Source organism: Ipomoea nil, unplaced genomic scaffold (genome assembly GCF_001879475.1).
Source record: "Ipomoea nil cultivar Tokyo-kokei standard unplaced genomic scaffold, Asagao_1.1 scaffold0276, whole genome shotgun sequence".
NCBI classification, from domain to species: domain Eukaryota; kingdom Viridiplantae; phylum Streptophyta; class Magnoliopsida; order Solanales; family Convolvulaceae; genus Ipomoea; species Ipomoea nil.
The window spans coordinates 3,491,333-3,496,791 of NW_017616704.1; the positions used below are offsets into that span (position 1 = coordinate 3,491,333).

The 5,459-nt window shown below is 35.3% G+C and overlaps 1 long non-coding RNA gene across 5 annotated transcripts; it reads right to left on the minus strand.

Moving 5' to 3' along the window:
• Positions 1-376: 376 nt before the first annotated feature.
• On the minus strand, positions 377-4,797 carry LOC109155374. Of its 5 annotated transcripts, none has more exons than XR_002049905.1 (9): positions 4,404-4,797; positions 3,809-4,296; positions 3,577-3,694; positions 3,291-3,344; positions 2,720-2,787; positions 2,380-2,603; positions 1,355-1,439; positions 817-885; positions 377-701 (listed from the first exon to the last, which is right to left on the minus strand). It is a non-coding gene; the product is annotated as an uncharacterized LOC109155374 (long non-coding RNA). The 5 variants fall into 5 exon arrangements; XR_002049903.1 differs by lacking the exon at positions 3,577-3,694 and having other exon boundaries at positions 3,809-3,895; positions 4,006-4,296; positions 4,404-4,796; XR_002049904.1 differs by lacking the exon at positions 3,577-3,694 and having other exon boundaries at positions 3,809-3,895; positions 4,404-4,796.
• Between the last annotated feature and the right edge of the window lie 662 nt (positions 4,798-5,459).

The following is a 5,459-nucleotide window of genomic DNA, read 5'->3' on the forward strand; positions in this document are numbered from 1 at the left end:
TTGTACAACAGTCGCGAATACTAGAGTCACAAAAAGCCTCGGACATTCCGCGACTGTTGTGGAATAGTCGCAGATTGATATTAATTCGCGACTATTCTTGATGTCAAACAGTCGCGGATTGTATTTTTATTTTCTTTATTGTGTGGTCATTTGCGACTGTTTTAAGATAGAAATAGTCGCGGATTGTTTTTAATAAAAAATATATACTGCGACTATTCTAGATGAAGAATAGTCGCGAATTAATTATTTTTCTTTTTTTAATTATTTAATTAATTTGTGTTAAATCCCCTAATTTTTTTTTTATAATTCTTATACTGTTACAGTTAGAGTCCTACACAACACAATTTATCTATCAATACACTACTTTATATCAACACACTTTAATATCATAGAAACACAAAACAATCATCAATACTTTAACAAAATGCACTTGAACACAATACTACTTTATATCCTCGATCACACTTTAGTATAATAATATCATTAAAACATGCACAACACTACTATCATCAAAGACTAATAGAAAAAAATTCAAGAATTACCATAGCTTCTATATCAGAAAAATAAGGGACATCATCATCACTTGGTGGTTCTTCTTGGTCTGATGTTGAAGGGTTGGCTGACGATTCTATAGCAGCTTTAGCAGAGCCTGATTCAGCAATTCGTGGCATGTCAGGAGATGTGTCTGGTGCATCTCCAACCTGTGCACAAGTACACAACACACAAGCAGGCTCTGGGATATTAGCATACGGCATAATCACAAATACAAAGAACTCAGTCTTTGGAATAAGTTCAGATGCTAACAAAATTATTTACCATTCCAGCTCTAGCAGCACCTCGCTCTTCCACAAACGTTTCATATTCATGAGTACATGCTCCACCTTCCTGAACGCGATTAGAAAAATCCATGAAAATAGTATTTTTATCAAATGACTTATCTACTATGTTCCTCACATCCTTGTCCACCATGGGAAAAATATTGACTCCAGAAACTCTTTAAAATGAAAAGAATAAACAGCATGGAAGAAAATCTCATGAGGCAAGAACTCAAGCAAGAAGGCTGTTGAGCTAATAAATAACAACCATTGTTTTCTCTGAGAATGGATTTCAATAATGAATTAATAAGAGACATTAATTATATAGGAAGAACTGAGAATGGATTTCAGTAATGAATTATCATTTACACGTCTTGTTACGATACCTTTACACATCTCAAAAATGAAAAGAGTCAAAAAGAATTACTACTCACAACAAAAGTCATTTCTACGTTCAACAGCAGGAACAGCTTATTGTTAGCACCATTAAAGTAAAAGAAAATATTCTGTAGGAAAAAAAATAAGACTAAGAAGAGAACCTGCAGTATCTTGTTTGTTTTTGAATCTGACATATCCTTTGATACATTGCTTGTATTTTCCTAGCCCTTCTCCTTCTTCCCATCCCTATCACATGCATTTGGACGTGTTAAGACATATTCATAATGGCAAACATATTTGCTAATAAGTTGTCACAGTTGTGTAAGTTCAAGCATGTAGATTTTGAGAGCAAAAGGAAATCATTGAAAATTCAATAAACAGAGAAGACCTAAGAGAGATTGATCATATGATTGATTTCCTCTAATGCATATAAATATAAACACACTACACATCTCAAAGGCCATTTTCTGACCGTGCTGACGGAAAAGCTTCTGTAACTTTTGTTTTCCTAAATGTACACAACTCAAAGACATAGTTGAGCAGATATGTGTCATTGCCATAGACCAGGATGTTGCTAAGCTCAACTCCGAGTAATTTCCTTGACACATGCATATCCAAAAGAAAGAAAAACAGAAACTAGCAAAGAAAAATGCTGATCAACTTACATGTATCCAAACAACTTAACTTTCTTTATACACAAAAATTGTAAAATATAGTGAAAAACTGGAATTAAACCAAAAAGTACGATCCTTTAGCTCCTTCAGTAGCATTCAGGATACCGAAATACAATAAGTGTTTATATTGAGTGGAGAAATAGGATTCATTTTGTTTGATAAGCAATTTCCGACTAACTAATCCAATTTTTTGCTTGATACTCTTTATTACACATACCCTAAACTCCACTTTATGATTTCATGGTTTGAAAGACCAATTTAGTTGAAAGCACATTCGTGCAAGACCCCAGTTCTCCTTGTTTCTAGTGCTTTAACCATCTTTCTATTGGACTTAGTTTGAATTGTGAACTAAAAATAAAAATAAGGGAATGAAGAAAGCAAGGGAACTAAAAATAAAAATAACCTCAATATAGAAGAAAGCAAGGGAAACGAAGCTGAAATAAAAATTAAAAAAAAAAATAAAAGAAACAAAAAAAAAAAAAAAAAAAAAAAAAAAAAGCAAGGGAACGAACCTGCAGTGGTGGCTGGGCGGTAGCTGTTCTGTGGTAGGGGCAGTGACGGTGGAGACGAAGCTCAACTGTTAGCGAATAGGGGGCAGGAACCAAACTGACGAAGCGTTCAGGAGCGTCGGGGGTGGCTGTAATGGAAGAAAGCAATAGAATGAAAGGAAGTACTAGTGTAACCCTTCTTTCCTGGCAAGCAACTTTGTAGTTTCTATGGCTTCATCACTTGAAATCTGATTTATTATACAATATCACAATTCAAAAAGCACTATCTTTCACAACGGCCAACTTGCAGAATTAAATAATGAAAAAAAAAAAGATTAAACACACATCAAGAATGGCCACAAACCTGGATTTCTTTGAACTGATCAAACCAATTAGCAAGACCCAAATCATCAGCCTCAGCATTCTCAAAATCTACAGAAGAAAAACCCATAAACAATTCAGCAAACCATACATAAAAACATTTTTTTAAAAAATCCCCAACTTTAAAAATGATTCTACAATTGTGATACATTAGCAAGTAAACTCACTCCAAAACTTTATTCATTATATTGTAAGTTGAGACATGCAATATCTATCTATCAATTCATTCTTAACCTTCCTGATTGTAGCATGACCAACACTGTCCCATATCATCCATTTCGAATTTATGGTTCAAAAACTAAATTTCCCAAAAAAATTTACACCATCACTTCAGTTCATAGCAGTCTGGTTACAAACATATTACAAATTAAAGCTAAGCTCAAAGCTTCCGCATTAGAAGATTAATTGCGCGAGCCAATCAGATTCTCAGCAGCAAGAAACTAAAATTAAATGCAAACAACAATCATTGCCGGAGCTTGATTACAGACACAATTCAGAGGATAATAGGAAGTACATTACCCATCTAAAAACTTAAGCAAGTTCAAGGAGCATACCTCTTCGCGGATCATTTGCAAAACGGGAGCACTCCTCCATGCAATTCCTCCACCCTAGTTTATAGAGGGGAAAGAGTTAGAACAGTTAAAAAGGATTGTCTAACAAAGGTTAGACAAAAATAAGGCACACTAGATTCATCATTATACTTTGGTAGAACTACTTTGTTCTTATATATTTTAGAGGTTCTATGGTCAATGGTTTTCTGCAAAAGTTAGACACTAATTCTTATCACTTCATAAAATGAAAGAAGGGAGAAAGGAACTGGTATTATGACCTGATACATACCATAGTGTCTCAATATTTTGAAGTTCCTTTATGTGCAATAGTTGTTAGCCTGTTACAAGCCCTATGATTGCACTGGTTGTTTATAGATCAATCCTGATAGAAACTTCTTTCCTCCATACTAGAGTAATATACAGACATTATATGTGGTATATTATAATAGCAAATTATTAAATTGCTATTGAATTTCATAAATTACTAATCTATAGAAAAATGGTTGACGTTGTCGATTTACCTGTTTAAGGATTCGAGTATCACACTTTTCCCTTAACATTTGAGCATCTGAGTAGGTCACACACGGTACTGGTTTAAGCTCTGCATACTGCAAAATAGTAATGTGGCTAAAAATGATGAATAAGACAATTTTATTCCTTGCTAATCCAGATCAACTAAGAAAAAAAATAATGATGAGTCCCATAAATCAGTAAAAACCTGAATCTCATGCATGTCAATCAAGCATTAACAAAGACATATTGTGAAATTAGATGTGCTAATGCCATAAAAAAAAAATAAAGACATTAATATATCTTCCAATTCTTAAAGGTTGCTTGTATGCCCCATGAAAGTTCATGTAAAGGTTGTGGATAGCAGCTCTGCAACAGCTTCATGCATGTAAACATAATCTTAGATGACATGTCCAAATGCAGATTTAAGATGGCACAATTTGAGCCATATCGATCCAATTCAAGCCACCCCAAGCCCTTATTCAGTTATTCCTAATACCTATCAAGTAATACACAACAAATAATAGCTTTAGAAAAAAAAAAAAAAAAAAAAAAAAACGTAGATTGGAAATTAATTTTAAACAAGAAGAGCAAGAAGAAAATCACTCTTTGCGCATCTGGAAGCCCCCAAAACCCCAAGAATCGCTTTCGTCTCTTCCGCATAAGGTCAATCACGCGGTGGTGGCGGTGGTTGCGTCGAGGTAATCGCGGTGTGGTGTGTCGTCGTCGGCAGATCGTCGTCGCTGTGTTGTTAGTCTAGATCTGAGAGTGCGGCCGTAGGTTGTGATTTGTTTACATCTCAGATCTCCGGATCGACACGAACGACGAAGCAATAGCGGCGGGTGTGGCGGTGGAGGTGGTGGTTGCGGTTCGCGGTGGGGGCGGGGAGTGAGAAGGGAGAGTGTGGTCGTCTTAGGGGAGGAGGTAGAGCGAGAGAGGAGCTGAGATAGAGTGAGAGTGGAGGCTGGATCTGAGTATCTGACCTAGGGTTGTTTTAGATTTCTTTTCAATTTTTTTTTAAATACATTCCGCCACTGTTTCGACACGAAACAGTGGCGGTATTATTTATATTTTTTTAATCCGCATCCGTTACACCTAAAAACAGTAGCAGATTATCTATGCATTATTATGAAATTGCCATCGCAAATTTTTGAATTAAGAATATACTACTGTTCTTTTAACAACAGTAGCTAAATGTGAGTCTCCTATGTTCTATTTTGTACTAGTGGTACAAGATTTTGGATGGGTGAGGAAGTAATGGAAAAAGTGGACTCTTCCTTGTTCAAGAATTCCGGCCGGCGAGAGTGGAGAAGAAGAAGTTATTTCCCTTTTTGGGTTTCTCCACTCTACCCGTTAGAATTGAGGGAAAAACATTGTGAAATTACTTCTTTGTCCTCTAGTGGATGGAGAGAGAGTATTGATCTCTTTGAAGATAAATTCGACCTTCCACATGATTTAAATTTGCCAGCTCAGATTTAAATACTCCATTTGTGGGTACATGGCGCCAAAAATTGTGCTACAAATAACCGCCAACCTGGAGCAAATCAGATAAAAAAAATCTTGAAAATAATCTGTTAGAGCAATAAATATATTCCAGATAAATATTATCATCTCGATTTCATATTTCAATAAAGCTGATATATTTTCTGAAAAGTCTAATAA